General features: G+C 43.5%; 1 protein-coding gene and 1 pseudogene across 10 annotated transcripts in view; both read left to right on the forward strand.

Moving 5' to 3' along the window:
• TNR (tenascin R) overlaps positions 1 to 22,107 on the forward strand; it is a 618,967-nt gene that overhangs the window by 393,677 nt on the left and 203,183 nt on the right. The gene's annotated exons all lie outside the window — the stretch shown is intronic.
• LOC140707200 (U2 spliceosomal RNA) lies at positions 5,055 to 5,132 on the forward strand (annotated as a pseudogene).

Raw genomic sequence — 22,107 nt, forward strand, 5'->3', positions numbered from 1 at the left:
ATTTCCACAGTGAAAACAGGAGGCAGGTTGACCATATCCATCATCTGCCACCAACATGATTTCTAATTTGGCCCTTCCCCGTTTGCTTTGGCTCTGAGGCGACACATCATTTAAGACTCATCTTCAATTTATTTGGATTTCCCCCTCTGGCTATGTTATGCTCGTCACAATAACGAGGGCTTGGTGTTTTCAATATTTCCAGTACATTTCATACATTTCTGTAAATTAAAAGAACAAAGCTGAGATGTGCCACTGGATTTGAGCTGACACAGCGTGTGTTCTGCATATGGACAGTAGATGATAGTATTTTGATGGAGCCTAGAAGGAGGCTTGTGACCTGTGGAATTTGCCTCTGACAGGAAGCACACTGTCTGGGTTAAGTGGAAAGGCCCTATGGATGTCTAAGATATTACAAAATGTCTAATGAAACATGGCAACTATATATTAGATATGCAGGCATCAGACCATGTCATTTTTACCTGCATCTAATAAAGAATATTTTCTCTAAGGTTTAGGCCTTTCTGGAGATCATGACGGCACATTGGCAATTTGATGTCCATCAAGTAGCATTCCATTGTTGCCAGGTGTGGTAAAAGCGTTCCTTAGAACTGCCCTTACACGAGACAGAGAGGGATTCAGAATGATTAGTCTCTAATGCCAGCAAAACCGGGTCCGGTAATTTTGCTCTAGGCGACTTCACACTCCTTCACCCAAGTCTGTCTCGATTTTAAATAAACAATCTGGAAGGTCTGCTCTTCCTCTTTTTTACTTTAGGACCCTCTTTTGGTAATATGGTAATTTGGTAATATGGTGCTCTTGGCTGCCTATACCAAGTCAGACGATTGGCCTGCCCCCTGCACTACTGTGTACACTGATGAAATGACCGTAGATGAGAATCTGTGGTAGAGAACTATAGTAGTAGTAGTAGCAGCAGCAGCAGCAGTAGTAGTAGAAGATAAAGAAGAGCTTCGAACTCTAATTATCTATCAACTTCAACATCCTTCTACTCAGTTCAGAATTCCCAGTATGTAGTAACTCCAATTCAGTGTTGTTTAGGTGGGTCATCCTAGTCCATGGATCATAGGGCCCAATTATTTATTTATTTATTTATTTATTTATTTATTTATTTATTTATTTTATTTTATATCCCGCCTATCTGGTCTTGCAGCCACTCTTGGCAGCTAGTTTTATACTTGATTGATGTCCACCTCGACTCCTTAGCATCATCAGGTCCTTTGATGAGGAAATGAAGGGCACTGTAGTTTTTGATGGCTCAACATCAGATCCCTTTGACATCCGAAGCAGAGTGAAACTTGGCTTTGTCCTTGTACCAGCTCTGTTTGGAATCTTTTTTGCCGTCATGCTGAAGCAGGTCTTTGGAACTGCAACAGAAGGTGTCTATCTCTGGACTAGATCAGACGGAAAGCTCTTTAATCTCTCTAGATTGAGAGCGAAGACCAAAGTTCAGCTGAAATGCATGCGGGACTTCCTCTTCGCCGATGATGCAGGCCGCTGGGTAGGGTCATGAGGGGGTGTGGGGCATCGTGTCACCAGTACGCTGATGACACACAGCTCTACATCTCTTTTACTCCAACTTCAGTGGATGCTGTCCAGTCCCTCCAGCGCTGCCTGGAGACCGTACTGGAATGGATGCAGTCAAATGGATTGAGGCTGAACCCGGACAAGACGGAGGTCTTGAGGGTGGGTGGCCCTCCCGTCAGCGGCATAGGTGACTCCCTTTCTTTTGGAGGGACGACCCTTGCCGCAAAGAGTGAGGTCCACAGCTTGGGGATACATCTGGACCCAGCGCTTACCATGGAAACCCAGGTGGCGTCCGTGGTCCGTTCTGTCTATTTTCATCTATGGCAGATTGCCCAGTTGCAGCCATATCTTGATCGGGGGGCCCTCACTACTCTAATCTCGAAATTAGACCATTGTAACACACTCTACGTGGGGCTGCCTTTGAGGCTCATGCGGAAACTTCAGATGGTCCAGAATGCAGCAGCCAGGCTTATTAGTGGGGTGAGAAAATATCACCACATCTCCCCCACTCTGGCTGCACTGCACTGCACTGGTTACCTATTCGTTTCTGCATTGACTTCAAAGTATTAATGATTACATATAAAGCCCTAAACGGTTTGGGAACTCAATATTTGGCAGATCGCCTCCTCCCACCCAGATCTACCCGAGTCACCCAACAAAGCCAGCAGGGACGGCTGAGGGGACTGACGCCGAGGGAGGCCCGGAAGGAGAAAACAAGAAACCGGGCCTTCTCGGCGGTTGCCCCTCGGCTGTGGAACACACTTCCCACTGAAATTCGGCTGGCACCCTCGCTGGGTGTGTTCAAAAACCAACTAAAAACTTGGTTATTCAGACAGGCCTTCCCCCCAGTCACCTAAGTTCTTTTCTTTCCTTTTTTCTGGTTCTTAATTTTGCCATCTTGGATAGTATTAATTATAATAATTGCACTATGCTAGGTTTTTTTTTACATTGTTTAATGTGTTTTAATTTTTGTAAGGCGCCCCGAGTAGACGTTGTCTACTCGGGGTGGGGTAAAAATTAAATAAATAAATAAATAAATAAATAAATAAATAAATAAATAAATAAATAAATAAATAAATAAATAGTTGCCCACTCTGCTGAAGACCTCCAACAACTCATGAACCATTTTTGCAAGGTCTGCCAAGACTTTGGATTAACAATCATCCTGAAGAAAACCCAAGTCATGGACCAGAACATGGACTCACCTCCCTCTATTACCATCTCCACACAAGAATTGGAGGTTGTTCATGACTTTGTGTACCTTGGCTCAACCATCTCTGACACACTCTCCCTGGATATTGAGCTGGATAAACACATTGGCAAAGCAGCTACCATGTTCTTGTCAGAATTTGTTCCTTTAAGTGAACAAGGGCTTAAATTTAACACTGTAGTAAAGAATGCAAAGTCATACCTGTAATGTCAAGTCAATGGATGGCTGATAGCATACAGGTGGGACAAGCTTAAGTAATGCTTGTTAAACATGTTCAGCTGCCATGTCTGCATTGATAGACTGCTCTCACTATTTAAGCAAGTGTGTGAGAACAGCACTTTGCCACTCAGTTGTGAGTCTGGTGGTCAGTTGTGACAGCGAATGTTATGTTGCTCTGAGCGATCTATGCCAATATATATGTTGTCATGTATATATGTCTGACCAAGTCTAATATGTTATGCTATATGTATTATTAGAACTCTCTCCGTGTATATTTCCTTATACATCTGCATCTTTACTCTGCTTATAAAGGGGAGGATCTGAAGCTACCAGATAAGAGACTTGTTATCTTGGGCTCCAAGGTTGGTTTTTCCTAACAGAGTGCTCTTGGAAGCTTCATTATCCAAATCTGACTTCAAGCTTCTGGATAGGTAAATGCCATATCGAGCCTTTGGAGTTGGCCCCATGCCTACAGTTCTCTAGACTCACGAAGAGAGTATGGTTTAATAAGAAGTTGACGACATATACCAAGATCCAGGTCTATAGAGCCTGTGTCCTGAGCACATTCCTGTACTGCACTGAGACCTGGACCTTTTGTGCACAGCAGGAGAGGAAGCTGAACACCTTCCATATGTGTTGCCTCCGACACCTTTTTGGTATCACCTGGCAGGACAAAGTTCCAAACAGAGTAGTCCTAGAACAAGCTGGAATTTTTAGCATGTATACATTACTGAAACGGTGACATCTACGTTGGCTTGAGCATGTTGTGAGAATGGCTGTCAGGTCTGATTCTTACAGATCTCCTGTATGGAGAATTAGTTCAGGGAAATCACCCCAAAGGGAGACCACAGCTGAGATAGAAGGATATCTGCAAGCGGGATCTGAAGGCCTTAAGACTGGATCTCAACAAATGGGAAACCTTGACATCTGAGTGTTCAGTCTGGAGGCAGGCAGTACAGCATGGACTCTCCCAATTTGAAGAGACACTTGTTCAGCAGGCTGAGGCAAAGAGGCAGTCACAAAAGCAGCAAAATCAGGGAGCTGGACAGGGGACAGATTGTATTTGTCTTCAGTGTAGAAGGAATTGTCACTCTCCAATTGTCCTTCTGAGCCACACTAGATGCTGTTCCAAGACCTCTATTCAGAGCACATTACCATAGTCTCTCGAGACTGAAGGATGCCTAGTACTACTTGAGCTAACATTTTGCCCCCAGTTGCAGGGGAATGGTGTCACGACCCAAGTTCCCCTAGAGGATACACGGTCAGCGGACAGAGAGTGTATTCAGCAGTTTGCACACCCTTATGGTGCTGAGTGAGTCCTGGATCTCAGCAAGGCGTGAGCCAAACACCCGCTTACAAGTCTGCCCTAATAAGAACACTCTTGTACATTAGGATATTTCAGATAGAAAACCATGTGGGTTTTGTAGTCCATAGACATACTATACTCCTCAGGCTAGAACTCATTAAGTAAAACTGGCCGAGGCAATACCATCATGGATGACCTAAGGCAGTTTACTGTTCAAGAGACCAATTGATTTTTATAGTCATTGTTTTATTAAAGAAAATAGAAAATTCCATAAAGAAAAGGTCAGTTTATGCAAAAGCCAGCAAAAGAGCATTTTCCAGGTTAGTTACAAAATTGTAATGAAGTAAAGAATCCATGAAAAATATAAAAGTATTAAAAATATTACAAGTTCCAAAAATCCAAGAAAACAAGTAAAAACTGGTTAGGAAGGCAAAAAAGGCAGGTGCCTCCCCTCTAATCCAAAAAAGTTAATCCATAAGGAAAAGCAAAATGAAGAAAATAGTCCAAATAAGTGTAAAAGTCCAAAGTCGGTCATTATCCTGTAAAAAGAAAAATCCTGTAAAAGAAATATCCTATTCTATTAATCTTACTATGGCTAATAATCACATCTCTAAGTTCTAACCTACAGTATATTGTACTAATCCTCATTCTCATCTCCTCACTGTGTTGTCCATAGGCAAAAGTTCCTTTTTCAAGCTTAGCTGGCTTATCCCTTATCTTCCTCTTCTCACGGTGTCATCCAATCACGGTACGACGTCTGGTAAACAGTCCTTCTTTATCGCTTCTCGGCCTTTTGGCTAAGATCAAGTGTAGTATCAGTCCTTCTTTATCTCCTGTCCTTCTGCTCCACTCCATTCCCATGGGTAATCCTCTCTGCCACATTCCTTTCCCATGGGTAACAGGTGTTATTTGGGTTAACCATTTGCAATACGCCACAACAAAGTCCATCTATCTTATCGTGGAATGTTCTTCTCAGGCCTTCAGGAGAGCATTCTCCCATCCTCCTACTAGCAGATACTTTGTCAGCATTGCAGAAATCATCTATGCAGAGAACCAATATGGAATCCCTCTTACATTGTTCACTACTACACAACCCATCTTCAGTACAAGTTCTCAACCAAATATCCCATTGCATGACAAATGGAACCCCGGGTGGAAGGCTGAGTCAATCTTAAATCAGCTACCTGAGCCAATTGGGATTAAACTCAGATCATGAGCAGAGTGTTGGCTGCAGTACTGCAGTTTAACAACTGTGACACGAGGCTCAGTATGCTAAGTTTGTTAGCTATCAAGTCTGTCCATGTTTGATCCACCCAAAATGGCTATGGCTCTCCAGAGCTAAGTCCAGGAGCTTTCAAAGAATCCTTTGGGACCTTTCATATGCAACACATATGGCTCTACCATTGCGACATATCTCTGAACCAGGAAAATATATATTTTTTAAAAAAAGTAAATTACCTTCTTAGAATTTACATGTTCTGCTCAGAAATGCTCAGAGCCATTTCTTTTTCGAATGATCACAACTGGCAGCTTCTGGCTTCTGTGTCAGGTAAATGACCTAATTGTGAGCAGTTCATTCAACATCCTTTTCTCAAGGATCCAGGACCAGTATCACAAAAAAGAATGCCATGGGGATATAGAAACCCCAGATAATTATCCCTCAAGCACCTTTAGGGACTACCTAGTCCCCACTCTTACACATTAATTGGCCATTGTTATAAACAATGAAATGGACCTGGGCAACAGTTATGCATGCCAGAGGAAAATATCTTTTTTCCCCAAAAGAAATATGGGGGAACACATAAAAATCCCATTTAAAAATGAAATGTTCCAAAAGCCATTACACTAAATTGTTTAAGATTTGCCTAGAGCTTTCCAGGTATTCAGAAGAGCCTTACGTTAAAGATGAGTGGATATCCCCTATATATTTTTTTTTTTAAATGCTATTTTTCCATGGGTTATCTTTGCTTTCTGGTTTAAGTATCTTGCTTCAGTTGCATTTTAGAGAAGCCCTCCAGACTGTACTGCTGTTTGTACAATAGCAGTTTAGTAGCTGCATGTTTTTATATCTTACTAGACCATGTATTTTACACTCAGCCATTAATTGGCATGCATGCATTTTCTTTGGGTGAGAATAAAGAGTAAAATGGCATTTGGTTTTGTATTTACATTTTTTTCTCTACCATTAAGTAATCAAAAGGAGCCACTTAATTAAGGAGGATTTGCATATTGTTTACACCCTGTGATTTTATGCAATAAACATTTAATTTTTATGACTTTATTATAAAGTAACAGAGACCTCATTTGACTAACAATACAGGAGCTACATGTCAGGCCATTATGCTTCAGTTTAAATAGGTGTTTCATGTAAGATTATTATTCTAGAGCAAAGCCTAGGATTCAGAATAATGAAACTGAAATTGGCTTCATGCTCCAGGGCTTTCTCCTCCATCTTAAGGGCTAGAATGTTTAAAAACCTAAGCTAAAATCTAGGATTCTGCAAAAGATACAAGATATTCTAAAGGTCCTATTTCTTGATGATTAGAACCCTAGAATCCTGGTATTTCAACAGGAAAAAAATATGGAAAAAACTTAGTTAGAACCAAGGCAGCTGCCTCACTCTTTGCCTCATAAAGCAAAGGCCAGCAAGCCCACCCTTTGTGTAGCACCCAGCCATGTTCAGCAATAATGAAGGGTTTTATGTATCAATTTTGTGTTACCTTTCCATGCTGCCCTTCAACATAAAATGTCACGGGGAGACTCAGAAATACAAATAAAGCACAAGGTAAAAGCAACAGACTAGACAATAAAAACAGAGTGGAGGGTAAAGGCAGCATAAAAATCAAGCTATTGTTAAAAATTGTTGGAAATTAGAACACAGAAAGGTCAATGCCTGGTACTAAAAAAAATTAGAAGAAATGCCAGTTCTTCCCTCCTATGGAGAGCATGCTGTTTGGACAATACCACAAAGAAAGACCTGCCTCCTTCTCCAGCTGTTGGACACCAGAGGAAATGGGCACTCGCTTTGACCAGATAGGCGGGGTACAAATAGAATAAATAAATAAAATAAAATAAAAATGGCCCTTGGGTGGGTGGCTCAGTGGTAAGGCTCATCTTGGAGGAGGCCCCAGGAGCATTTCTAAATACTGTACTTTGAACTTTGTGCAGAATCCACAGATTGTCACTGGGAATCTATACTATGCAGTTCTATACATTTGATACTATGTTTAACTGTAATGATTCCTTCCTCCAGAATCCTGGGATTTTAGTTTCAGTGATTTTGAATTTTCTGCTGTAGCAAAGCAAAAAAAGCAAAACGTGCTGCTTATATACCACCCCATAATGCTTCAAGCACTCTCTGGGCAGTTTACAAGTTAATTATGCAGGCTACACACACACCCCAGCGAGCTGGGTACTCATTTTACCGACCTCGGAAGGATAGAAGGCTGAGTCAACCTTGAGCCTGTAACAATCAGCTCTCCTAAGAGAATGCTGAAAGCTGGAATAGAGAGGTTCCAAGTCCAGTTGATCCCTATTTAAGTTGAGATGAGTCCTTGTCTCAACCAGGCTGTCTAACTGGCACCCTTCTAACAAGTCTGTTCCCACTTAAAAACCAATGAGAAACCAAGTTATAATCATGCGTCTTAGAGTCATCCAGAACTCTCAAAACTCAGGAAAATACTGGACTCAAAGTAGCTTAATTTGTGGCCTTACAGAAAAACAAATTAAGTATGGTAGCAGGTTATCTGTTCAAGAGACCAAGCATAAGTTTTAAGTATTATTGTTTTATTAGAAAAATAAAGATTTAGATAAATTCAGTTTATTGCGAAGCATAGCATTTAAAAACATTTCCATAATTAAGGTAGTTAGAAATTTAGCACATCCCAGCTACCAAAAATAAAATAAGAAAGGTATTATCTAAAAAATAGGTAAGGCTGAGCCTCCCTTTCTATTCTCCTACTAGGAACTACATCCTAGCAATTCAATGGGAACTACAAAGTCCATTCAAAAATCCATAATCCAAGGCAAAGTCCAACAAATCCATAAGCACAAAAAAGTCTCTCTCTGTGTCAGCATTCCTCCATTTTCTTCTCATGCTGGAAAACCCTCCTTCTTCACTCTGCACTGACGTACCTCAATCAGGCTGAAGGATTGCTCGTCTCTCTCCACCTCCTTTTCTCATGAGATCGCAGGTGTTGTTGACATTCCTCCTCAGATGTTATGGCTCGGCTCTTCGTCTTCGGGCTCGGCCACTCTACCTACATGATAACATTCCTAACTAGCTGCAAGAGAAAACAGCTTCTTGATGCTTCTAGTAAAATGACACAGACCAAGATGGATTCCTTCTACACCATTTCATGACTACAAATCCCATTTAGAAATTACATTCTAGCTTCAATAACCTAAACCATGACAGAGCCTGCTACCTGGGATTGAGCCCCGGGTCGTGAGCACAGTTTTAGCTGCAGTACAGCAGTTTAACCACTGCGCCATGAGGCTTCTGCTTAAGAGATTGCATTACAGCCTTCTGGCAAAGAACTCTCAGTATCTCACTAAAATATAAATCCCAAGATTCCATAGTGTAAAGGTGTTACAATTAAAGTTGTATCAATCAAATACCATAACTTTGAAGTGTAGCTAACACCCCCACCAGCCTTGGAGCTGGAAGTAGCTGCTGCTGAAACTGCAGGAAGATACAGGAGGTGGTGGTGGTGGTGGTGGTGGTGGTGGTGGTAGTGGCAGTTACCCTCTAAGGCCTGGTGATGCATTAGCAAAGTGAGGCATCCACCTCAGGAAACACTGACAGTAGCAGCAACAGCCACCGCCACCCCAGTATTCCTGTTGAGCCTTTGGTCCATTTCCTGTCATAAAGGGCAGGCTTGTATGCCAAATAACCTCTCTTGCATCCTCTAAACTGTCCCAATGCCCTCAGGACACAATCTCACTGCCAGTTCTGAAGTAAGATTCAGTGGACAGTTTCGTTACATGAAATGACATCATGGTCACTTTTTTGGTGTTTCACATTGATCAGCATGATACTTGAGGCCTGCCCTGCCTGTCCAAAAAAAGTGATTTAAAAAACAATTATTGTCCGGACTGTTCCAACCCACACTCATGGGAGAATTTTATTCCATGTGTGGATCCTTCTCCTCCACCAGTAGCTCAGTATTATGAATGTTTACTTTTAAAATCCCACTTAATTTACCAGGACTTACACTGAAATCAATGAGCATTAGGGTTAAATGCTTACAATCATGGTTAGTCACTAGAAATTGCAAATTGGCCTTTATTTCAGTGGATTAATGTATGTAAATAGGAACTATGATTTTTCTTTATTAGTCTGTAACATCACTCTGCAGTGCCATAACAGTTAATAATTTGTGGTCCTGTGGTCTTTGGGACTTCACCTAAGTAGCATTTTGCTATACTGCCATGTTTAGCATTGGCAGAATGTATTCTACATGTTGTATAAACTGGATCATATTTTTATTGTTCACATTATATTAGAGAACAGATGCATGACCCACCCTAAGAATCCTACAGAAATTTATAGACCTCTTGGGGTGGAGGGGGGGATCAGAAGCCTATATTCAGTCCAGCTGGCATTTATCCCAACAAAGAGTTAACTCCAGAATGAAATCAAGCACTGACAAATATATCAAAATTCATCTGTGCATCAAACTATATCAAAGTAAAAGTAGTTATAATAATTCCAGGCACTATCAGCTTGTCTAATACTACAAGCTTTCTTTATCTCCATTGCTTCTATGTACGTACAAACTATTTCAGAACTGTTGCAGAATACAAAAGCCTCACAGTTATGAAGAAACTATGGGCAGAAATACTTAAAAATACGTTATTGCAACTTATAAAAAAGATGCAACTGATATAATATACAGGTCGAAGAAAAATAATGTAAAAGTAAAGAAGCGTATAGCCTAAAAGACAGAGAACAGAGGATAGATCTCTTGAAACATTAAAGTTCTTAAAATTAAAAGTTTATGAAAATAAAATATATTATTCAGCCTTTTGGCATACGTGGACACACAGAGAAAAATTATTAAGTAATATTCTCACCAGCTAAGCCATGCTGGTTGTTATTGTCAGCACCTGGAAATAAAGCCTGTTGCTGCGCTGCTGATTGCCATTCTTTGATGTCTGGTGCCCCAAGTAGCATGGATTTGTGTTGATGTAATGAATGTTTTCATGTGTCTCCTATCCCTATATTTACTCTTTAGGTGGTTTTCACTTCTCTCCATCTGTAAACATTCTTTACCTGCAGGATTTGCAAGTTCTAAGATCCTTGGAGTCCAGGAATTTTTAAATAGAAATTTCTCTTATACCTGCTGCCTTTATGATCCTAGGTGTCTGCAAACATATTTGACTTAGTGCCATTATTATGATTTCCATTTTGTTCTATGGATTTTGTAAGCCTCCAGACCTCCAGTAACCTGTATTCTAAGCCCTTAGACCAACAAGGGTTCAGGATTCAAAGGTTTACTGTTTACTAAATTAAGTGATTACCAGTAAGGTATAGTATTGAACTGACAAACACTATTTTCATAATTTTAACATCTGAACAACTCCATTCAATTCATCACATCAACACATCATTTGTTTGCTTCAGTTCATTTCTATGCTAAACTGACAGACATGAATGAAATTTGTCACAGCAGTGTTATGTCACTGACATTGTTCTCAGGGTTACCTGGAAAGCAGCTGATTGTTTTGAAAACATCTACAATTAATATAAACTGTTTCTCAAGCTGTACTTTTTAAAGATACTTTAATGTTCACAACAACTTTTCTACACTCTGTTTAATAATTTTAACAACTTATATATTCAAAAGTTCAAATGCTGACATTAAGGACAATCAATACTCTGTTCCCCCCAAAATAAGACCTAACCTGAAAATTAAGACCTAGTATGATTTTTCAAGATGCTCATACTATAAGACCTACCCCCAAAATAAGCCCCAGTTAAGTGAAACCCCATTGTGCAGCAACCAGAAGACGACATGACTGTATTTGAACAAATACAGTCATGTATTTTTTATGACTGCACATGAAAAAAATAAAACCTCCCCTGAAAATAAACCCTAATGTGTTTTTGGAGCAAAAATTAATTTAAGACCCTGTCTTATTTTCAGGGAAACATGGTATCTTTGGGTATGTATGTGTATGGTAAAGAGTTTCCACTGCATGTGCAGTGGTGCAAATATCTGTTTAAAAGGGAAGTGTAAAGGTTCCCACTTGAAAGCAGTGCCCCGCTTCACTGCCCCACCTCGTCCAGGTGCTGCTTCTGAGTGGGCAGTGCCGAACTGCGAGTCACCTGTTCAACTGTTGTCTAAACCAGTGTGAACTGCTGGACTGATGGTTCATGCCCATCTCTAGAACTGCTTAAAAGCCTGCCTGTTCTAGCTTGGCTTCTCTTTCCCTTTCCCCACTTTTATTTTTAATTCTCTGAATGCCAATTAATTTTTTCCACTATGATTGAAGATGGCCCCTCTCCACATTTAAACCAGGTCAAATTTGTTCATCCTAATCTAGAGTACATTCAGGTTGACAAAAATGGCTTCAATTCAACCAGGAATTACCGTATTTTTTGCACCATGAGACGCACTTTTCCCCCTCCAAAATGTGGGTGGGGAAGTCAGTGCGTCTAATGGTGTGAATGCAGCAATTTCGTCGCTGCTGGCCCCGTGGGGAGGAGCGTCGCAAGGGTCCGGGTGAGCCTTCCAGGACCCTTGCGAGGCTCCCCCCCCCCACGGGGCCAGCACCGGCGAAATCGCCAGCTTCCAGGTGGGGGGAACGTCGCAAGGGTCCTGGAAGCTCACTCAGATCCTTGTGACGCTCCTCCCACCCACGCACCGGCCAGCACTGGCAAAATCGCCAGGTTCTGGGAGTGTTTTGAGGCTTCCCAAGCCTCAAAACATTCCCAGAACCTGGCGATTTTACCCCCCCTGGTCCCATGGGGGGGGTGGAGGGTGGCAAGGGTCCAAGGGAGCCTCCCAGGACCCTTGCCACCCTCCCCCCACCCCCCCACGGGGCCAGCCCTGGCGAAATCGCCAGGTTCTGGGAGTGTTTGGAAGCTTGATAAGCCTCCAAACACTCTCAGAAGCTGGCGATTTTAAACCCCCCCCCCGCTCTGTGGGGGGTGGGTGGAGGGTGGCAAGGGTCCAAGGGACCCTCCCTTGGACCCATGTCACCCTCCCCCCACCCACCCCCACGGGGCCAGGGGGGGTAAAATCGCCAGCTTCTGGGAGTGTTTGGAGGCTTGGGGAGCCTCCAAGCACTCCCAGAACCTGGCGAATTTACCCCCCCTGGTCCCATGGGGGGGGTGGAGGGTGGAAAGGGTCCAAGGGAGCCTCCCAGGACCCTTGCCACCCTCCCCCCACCCCCCCACGGGGCCAGCCCTGGCGAAATCACCAGGTTCTGGGAGTGTTTGGAAGCTTGATAAGCCTCCAAACACACTCAGAAGCTGGCGATTTTAACCCCCCCCGCTCTGTGGGGGGTGGGTGGACGGTGGCAAGGGTCCAAGGGACCCTCCCTTGGACCCATGCCACCCTCCCTCCACCCACCCCCACGTGGCTAGGGGGGGTAAAATCGCCAGCTTCTGGGAGTGTTTGGAGGCTTGGGGAGCCTCCAAACACTCCCAGAAGCTGGCGATTTTACCCCCCCTGGTCCCATGGGGGGGTGGAGGGTGGCAAGGGTCCAAGGGAGCCTCCCAGGACCCTTGCCAGGCTCCCACCCACCCACCGCCATGGGGCCAGGGAGGTTAAAATCGCCAGCTTCTGGGAGTGTTTGGAGGCTTGGGGAGCCTCCAAACACTCCCAGAACCTGGCAATTTTACCCCCCCCCAGGTCCCATGGGGGGGGTGGAGGGTGGCAAGGGTCCAAGGGAGCCTCCCAGGACCCTTGCCACCCTCCCCCCACCCCCCCACGGGGCCAGCCCTGGTGAAATCGCCAGGTTCTGGGAGTGTTTGGAACCTTGATAAGCCTCCAAACACTCTCAGAAGCTGGCGATTTTAAAAAACCCCCGCTCCGTGGGGGGTGGGTGGAGGGTGGCAAGGGTCCAGGGGACCCTCCCTTCGACCCATGCCACCCTCCCCCCACCCACCCCCACGTGGCCAGGGGGGGGTAAAATCGGGAGCTGGCGATTTTACCCCCCCTGGTCCCATGGGGGGGGTGGGAGGCTCCCTTGGACCCTTGCCAGGCTCCCACCCACCCACCCCCACGGGGACAGCGGGGGCAAAATCGGGAGCTTCCAGGACCTTTTCTGAGCCTGGAAAGGCTCAGAAAAGATCCTGGAAGCTGCCTATTTTGCCCCCTCTGTCACCCGGGGGAGGCAGGGTGAGTCTCCAAAGGGTCCTAGGGTGTGTTCTAGGACTCTTTGGAGACTGACCCTGCCTCCCCTGGGGGCCAGAGGGGATGAAATCACCACCTTTGGGGGCTCTTCTGAGGCTTGGGAAACTTCAGAAGAGCCCCAGAAGGTGGCGATTTCACCCCCTCTTGCCCCCGAGGGAGGCAGGGGGAGGCTCCAAATGGTCCTGGAACACACCCTAGGACCCTAGGGTGTTTTCCATAAGATGGACCTCTGCATAAGGCTCACCAAATTTTAGGAGAAGAAAGCAGATAATTTTTTCCTGTTTTCTTCTCCTAAAAATTTGGTGCGTCTTATGGAAAGGTGCGTCTTATGGAGCGAAAAATACGGTAAGTGTTTGACCAGAGCATTCTTAGTGTGCTGGCTCCTAAACAGTGTGCCATGACACAGCTGCCAGTGAGGCATGAGAAATTCATTAAATAGTTCTTGTTACCCCTAAGCACCCATCTCCAAAGGTGATTGTACGGTGTATTTACCAGATCTTGCCTTTTCCCCCTTTGCTTGTGTTGAATAGTTTTTCCAACAATGCAGAGAGTTAATTCCATTCCCCACCCTTGTAATACCCCACACTCATCTCTCATTGAGTCTCCTTGAGCATGATCAGAAAATAAACAATCCTGTTGCTTCTCACAGTAAATCACACTAAAGTAGGCCCATTGAATCAATTGGAATTTAGTGAGTCAACTTCATAAGTTCCATTGATTTGAATGGGCCTACTCTAGTGCAATTTACTATGTTAAGCAACAGGATTTTGTTGGATTCACCAATACTGACCAAAAAATGTCTTCACATCAATAATTTTCACATTTGCAAGGCTTACAGGACGTTTTAGAGAAGCAACGTGCTCACAAACCTGTGAGCACACTTTAAAATGTGAATGTCCAAATATGTACACAAATACATTATAATCGACGGGTGTGATGCTCACGGCCCTCTAAAGGGTTGCTGAGGCATTCAGTCAGAGAGTTCGCCATGCTCTTAACTACCACCTTTGTGATGGATCAAGTCCTTAGACCTCAGCAGTACGTAGCATAAGTCCCTTCGAACAAGTCTGACCTAAAAAGAATACTTTGCACTTACTTAGTACTTAGCAAGTACAGATTCCTCGGCCTTGTGATTCCTTAGAACTCTCAACAGCTCAGTGAGGTAGGACTCTTAAAGGATAGCAACCCTGTGGCTCTCTTCACTACTGGAATTAGCCAGACCTTGCTGTTCAAGAGACCAGTCCTCAGTAAGGATTTTTAAAATTAATTTTTATTAGAAAAATAGAGTTTCATAGAAAATCAGTTCATATTGCAAAAGCAGTAGCAATCAAGAAATATTCAAAGATTATTGCAGTTAAATAAAATACTTATTTCCCATTTAAAATAATAAACTACTAAACTGAACTAGAGAGGCTGTGGTGGATTATGATGGGCTAGCCCCCCCTCTTGCTTTCTCGTTTACTTACATTCTCCCTCTTTCAAGCTACATGCTCATACCATCATCAGAACAGAAATCCATCATCAGGAATCATTGAACACAATGGAATATGATTCACATAACCCATCATCCATTTCTACTTTCCCAAACTTCTCCTTTTGCCATGGTTCATCTGGCTGTTAACCAATTAACTTTTTAGAGGTTGTACCACCTCTCCCCACCCATTATTCCCATGAGAGACTCCAGGTGTTGTTTATGTCTTCTCCAATTAGCTTGGAATGTTGAGTCTTCCCGAGGCCTCTTGGTTTGGCCTTCAAGATATCTCATTCCTGGCTGTAATGGTCTCAGAAAAACATTCTCATGGTGCTTAAGAAAAACACATTCAAAAGTCCCACAAATCATCTCTATGCAGAACCATTCTAACTCCATTTTACATTTCCCTGACTACACCTCCCATCATCATGACACGCTTGTATCCACATGTGCCATGATTATGACAATGGGGAACATACATATATTAGATAAATGTATTTAAAACTGTGTGCAATAAATATGCAAAAATATGCAAATGCATGCAGATATTAGGAAAAATGGGAACAAATTTGAATATCAGGATGAAAACAGCATTTTGTGGTCTGATAGAACAAGGATAGGAAGAATGAAATCAGAACTGAGAGGTTTTTTTACTTATCTAACAATATCTCTTTCTTCCCCTCCTACCTTCTGTGCTGGGAAGAGAATCAGGAAGGAAACACACACACACACCACTCAGCCATGCACTGAATACCATTATTCTCTTTGGGCAAAACATGGCCTCCCCGTGGCTGGGTCTGGGTGAGCTCTCTGAATGAAGAGCCCTGCCCCCTCTACATCAGCATGACCAAGTGATGAAAGCCAAGGAAGTGGAGGATGTGGGTGTGGATGTCCGTACGCATACACCAAGTAGCCTGTTTCCATTTCATGCTGGAGGCGACAACAGCTTGCCAATTAATTATATCACACCATCTGTGAACATGTATAAATGATAACAGTGAGGTCATTTATTTTAAGGGCTTCTGAAATGCTAGTATGAATTTCGATAATGCCAATCAAAAATTAATGCCCCGACTGGAAGCCTCTTTATACAAGGAAAGCTAGAAGCAATTCACAAAGAAGCAAACCAACAAACTGTTTAGAACATTGGGTTGAAGTCAGATATTCCAGGAACTGAGTCTCTTACCTGTTAAAGCACAAATGAAATTATATCATCCATCACCTTTGTTATTAAGCCACCAGCTTCTTTCCTTTGGGAACACACAGGACTTTATTGAAGTGTGCTGTGAAAATTCAATAAAATGAAGAAGAATATATGATGAAAGTAATATAATGCATGGCTCCCATCACAACCACAAGCATGAATTATTAAGCCAGTGGGATTTACAATCATTCAAGGAAAGTACGGCTTTCAGGCTGTATATAGAGATTTTGCAATCATCAGAGTCCTTTACCCCTGAATCTGAAGCTCATCGGTTGAGATCAAGATCACCGGGAGTAGATTTAGGATGCTATAGTACATATCTTAAAGCAAGACTAGCCTTATTTGGTATATGTAAATAGGATTTTTGGTTGTGTCCTTATCATCTCCCTGAATACAGTAATAACACTTAAGTGCATTAAGCTGCGACAAAGCAAAACCTCATGTTATTTCAAGATGCCTCATCTCCCTGCTTCCCCTGCTTTGATTGCCATCTCTAGAAAACAAACTTACTCCCAAGCCGTGCTCACAGCAGGACTTCACTCTCCTTTGCTGCAACTGGCACAGTGACTTTCAGAGTGTTTGGAATCATGCCCTCTTTTTGATTTTTCAGAAACCCTCATGTCTCTCTACTTCAATCTTAACCATCAACAAGTCCCTTTTTAAACAAAACATTTGACTTGTAATTAAAAATTAAACACGAACACAAACCACAACATTGTTTTAAATTAAAATGAAGTAAAAAAAATTCTTGTCACCAAATGTTAATTAAAATGTAATGTATTTAAATTATTTAATAAGAATTATTTAATGAGATAGCAGAAACAAAATGAATGTAATGTGAAAAATAATATCATTATTATTCCTTCCTGAAACCTAAACAGCAGCTGCCAGTATATGTTGGCAAGTTGAAGTGTGACTCCACTTACACATCGGTAACAGAGAGCTTGATCCACTCTGAGAAGCTGATGACAGCCCTAGAAGCCAGTAAGCACACACCCACAAGCCAAATCAAAGCAAGACTCAGAGCTTTGTTAGACAGTCAACTTGGATCAGGCTGGATCAGGTAGGGTGGCTTAAGGTCAGTTGAGGTCACATAGAGGTGCATGGTGCAATCCTTGCATTCACATGCAAGGATCCTGTGGTTTCAGGTCAGGAAACAGTCGTCGTTTAGTCATGTCCTACTCTTCGTGACCCCATGGACCAGAGCACACCAGGCCCTCCTATCTTCCACTGCCTCCCGGAGTTGTGTCAAATTCAAATAGGAAACAGTACCATACCTCAAATGACCTCATTTAGCAAGATCACTATCTTCTTTCCTTTTAAAAGGTAAGATTTCTCAAGATCATTAAGCAGTTGGCTGCCTAGCCCTTTGGAGAAGCCAGTTTCTTGAGAAGTAGAAATCTTCTGGTTGGGCAGGGTTAGAGACGTTTCAAACTTCTTTTTAGGTATTGACAACATCTCAATGATGTTTTAAAAATGTTTTTTTAAAATCCTTGTCAAAGCATCATTGGTGCACTGTATCAGTTAGGAATGATGTTATAAAATGCAAAACTTCTCTTCTCCTCCCAAGGTATGCTGCAATGAAGATTTAAAGCTTCCCATTTCTCAAGATGGTTAAACAGATTTTCCTAAAGGACAGCCAGCCAGCTTCTTAACAACCTTGGAAAATCTTTCCCTTTAAAGAGAAGCAATATTTCCTTTTAAAGGTAAAGAAGGGGCAATCGGTAGCCTCTTTGGTTCAATCCCATCAATCACACACATTCAAATCAAAACAAAACAGAATGATCCTACCCACACACCTAATGAACAGTAGCCCCTGGCAGGGACCCCAAAATATGAGGGTAGGAATGCTCTGGGGATGGTGTGGTTTGTGCTAGAAATGATGTCATCTGGTCCCTAGCCCGTGCTCTTCACTTCCATCCGAAGCATCTGCTAGCTTCAACTGGATAGTCAAACAGAGCTGTAAACAGGGCTGCCAATCCACCACAAAATGAATGGTCCTGGTTTTCTGCTACTTGCCAGGAAGACAAAGGACAAGACTATATATTCCTTCCAACCCATAAAGTGCTTTTTATACACTTTCATGGATCAAGACATTTTCTACTTGGTTCTGTGCCCACAGCTGCCAAACACTGAATGGTTTACCCCATATCAGTGGGGTCTGGCTTATATTGTTGTAACCAGGTCGGCTGGAAATTCTGCCCCCCAGGCCTTTCTTGGGTATCAGATGTCATGATTTTAGGAGTGATGAACCTGAATTTAACTGGCCAGTCACAAAACCTCACTGAGGAGAAAAAAATTCATTGGTGATCACTCTGGTTCTTGCTGAAGTGGCAAATTTGCACCCTTCAGGATACTGAATATTAGGGATGGGATTTTTAGAATTCAATGACTCCCAGTCCACAGTTTGATGAGAACTCCCCTCCAGGTCAAATTATGGGGCTGAGAGGACAGGAGGCAAGATGAATGCACCTATTCCTCTGTTAAAATCCCTCCCTTGCTGCTTTCCCAATGGCTACTTTAAGGGACGTCCTTTTGGCAGCTAGAAAGATGAAAATAAAACAGGCACCCAGTCCTGCACACCATTCCTGGTGCCTTTCTGTTCTGCTTCCACTGTTCACTCTGTAACCTGGCCTTTCCGTTTGCACTTCCCCATTCACTTGAATAGTGTCTTCAGAGAGAACCAGAAATACACAAATATTTTCATGGAGATTGGATTGTGACAAACCCAGACCTACTGGGATCTGCCACACGTTTACTAAGCTGCCACCAACCATTCCCTATAAGAAGTCACACAGACCAGGGATGGATTTTTAAACAAATAAAAGAACAAGGTTTATTTAAATACAACACACAGGGAAAATAAAATAATCAGGTGAATAAGATAAAGTAACGTGGCTTAGTTTCACTCATACATACACACAGTTTGGTTCACACAGAACCCTTAACTTGAAGCACAGACCCTGAACCTATCAGTTCTGGCTAACCATTCAGACACCTGAACCTATCAGGTTGGTACTCTGACACACAGTAGTACCCTGTCTGACACACAGACTCCCACACCAGCTTCTTCTTCCCAGCTGCTGCTTCTTCACATCCCAGCGTCTCCTCTTTCACCACACACGCATCACATATATATACAGTACAGCCCCTCCTCCTGATGTCCCGCCTTCCACTCCCCATAGGATGGAACTTTCCCTCCAAACCCATGACAGACAGGTAACATCAGTGCTGTATGTAACACCTCCCCTCTTTATAAGTTGTTTTGTAGGGGGAAAGCTAAGGTGCTTTTTCCCAAAAAACAACCTGGATAAAACACACAACAACAGTTATACATACCATATCATACTTACTTATACTTACATTCTAAGTTAACCATAGCAATTAGGCATTTAAACATTTACCATATACATTACATCAATTTACCTTTATTCATACAAACCAAGTTCAAAAAACAGGTACATTTAACTTTTTGTCATCAATATATACACATAGTCCATGTTTCTTTCGCCGTCTTCATTCTTCAGGTCTTCTTGACAAGGCGTCAGCAACACAGTTCACTGACCCTCTGACCACCTTCACTTCAAAGTCATAGTCCTGTAGGTTTAAAGCCCACCTCATAAGTTTGCTATTGTGGGTTTTCATTGTCTTTAACCATTGCAGTGGTGAATGGTCAGTGCACAGAACAAAATGTCTCCCCCAGATGTAAGGCTTGGCCTTCTGGATCGCGTAGACTATGGCCAAACACTCCTTCTCCACGGTTGCCAAATGTCTCTCACCTTTTTGGAGTTTCCTACTCAGGTAGGACACTGGATGCTGGTCACCATTCTCATCCTCCTGGCACAGAACTGCTCCTACCCCGCTGTTAGACGCATCGGTGTAGACGATGAACTCCCGGTCGAAGTCTGGAGCACGCAGCACTGGATAGTTGATGAGCGCCTGCTTCAACCTCTGGAACGCCTCCTCACAGTCGCTGGTCCACGGGATGCGGTCATCAGCCTTCTTCCTCGTCAGATCGGTCAGCGGAGCCGCAATCTCGCTAAACCTCGGGATGAACTTTCTGTAGTAGCCCACCAACCCAAGAAATGATTTGACTTTTTTCTTGGTGTTGGGTCTGGGCCAATCACGAACTGCTTCTATTTTGGCCTCTAGGGGTTTTATCACTCCTCCCCCTACCATGTGACCTAAATATTTTGTTTCTGGGATACCCAGCTGCAGTTTGTTCCCTCTGCAAGGCCTAGGCCAAAGCACTTCCTCCCCTGGGTTTAAGTGCCTCTCCCGGCCTTCCTGGTCATCCCAAGCTTTCTTTCTGACCTTTTGAGCTTGCAGGGTCTCTGCTGCTAGCTCTAGGTTCCTCTTTAGGTCTTTCCTTAAAGAGTCTATATATGTCACAACATCTTGTGGGTCATCCTGGGTGATCTGCTCCCAATTTTGTTTGATCAAATCAAGGGGCCCTTTCACCCTTCTCCCAAATAAAAGTTCAAACGGACTGAACCCGGTACTGGCTTGTGGCACTGATCGATAAGCAAACAAAAGGGATTGCAGCTTCTGGTCCCAATTGTTTGGATTCTCTGCCAAGTAAGCCCTAATCATACGCATTAGAGTCCCATTGAACTTCTCAGTTAACCCATTACTTTCAGGGTGATAAGCAGTGGTTTCCTTGTGCTTAATTCCACAGATTTGCCATAAGCGTTTCATGAGCTTTGATGTGAACGATGCGCCCAAATCTGTGATTATTTCTGAGGCAAATCCCATCCTGGACATATACCCCACCAAGGCATCTGCCACTGTGTTAGTTTCAATGTTAGTCAAGGGTATGGCTTCAGGGTACCTTGTGGCATGGTCCACAATGGTGAGAATGAACCTGTTCCCCCTCTTTGTGGCCTTGGGCAAAGGTCCCACAATATCCACCCCTATGCATTTGAACGGAGTGTCAATCACAGGCAAAGGGCACAACTTTGCTTTGGTCCTATCGCGGCTATTCCCCTGCCTTTGACACACATCACATTGTTTACAGAACTCCCTGATCTGTTTTCCTATGTCAGGCCAGTAAAAATTCTGTGTGATTCTCTGCTGTGTTTTGTTCACCCCTAAGTGCGCAGCAAACATGTCAGAGTGCCCCCTTTGTAAGATCATGGGGCGATACTTTTCAGGCACCACTAGCTGACTTCTGATCCCATCTCCCCCTTTTGAGATATTCCTCAGGGTCTCTCTATACAAAATCCCCTTTTTCTCCAGAAATCTCACTGGGGTTTCAGGTGTTAGCTGGGCGTCAGTCACCTGTTCAAAACACTTTTGGAGAGTGGCGTCTGCCTTTTGCTCTTGTCCAAATCTGCTGTCTGTGGTTAAGGTTTCCACCACAGCTTCTGAACTCCCCTCTGCTTCCGTCTCTGGCTCATCATTACCCCCTTGAACTGTCCCCGTGGTGGCTTGTGAACGTGTAATCACTAGCACCCGTTTCACATGTTCAGTCAGGTCATTTCCCACGAGCACGGCTGCTGGCAGAGTCGATGAAATTGCTAGCCGCCAAACTCCCCTCCAGCCTTGAAAGTTGACAGGTACCTCCGCTACTGGCAGAGAGATTATCTGCCCCTCAATCCCTGCCACCTTCATGCTCTCATTTGGGATTACATATTCCCTAGGAATAATATCTGGATGGCACAGGGTCACCTGAGAACAAGTGTCCCGCAGCCCCCGATACTGACGGTCAAGTATTCCTACGTCCACCCCTGCTGTCTCAAACAACTGAGAATCTGTTCTCACCAGCAGGCAGCGCCTGACTTCTAC

Source organism: Pogona vitticeps, chromosome 4 (assembly GCF_051106095.1).
Source record: "Pogona vitticeps strain Pit_001003342236 chromosome 4, PviZW2.1, whole genome shotgun sequence".
Taxonomy (NCBI): domain Eukaryota; kingdom Metazoa; phylum Chordata; class Lepidosauria; order Squamata; family Agamidae; genus Pogona; species Pogona vitticeps.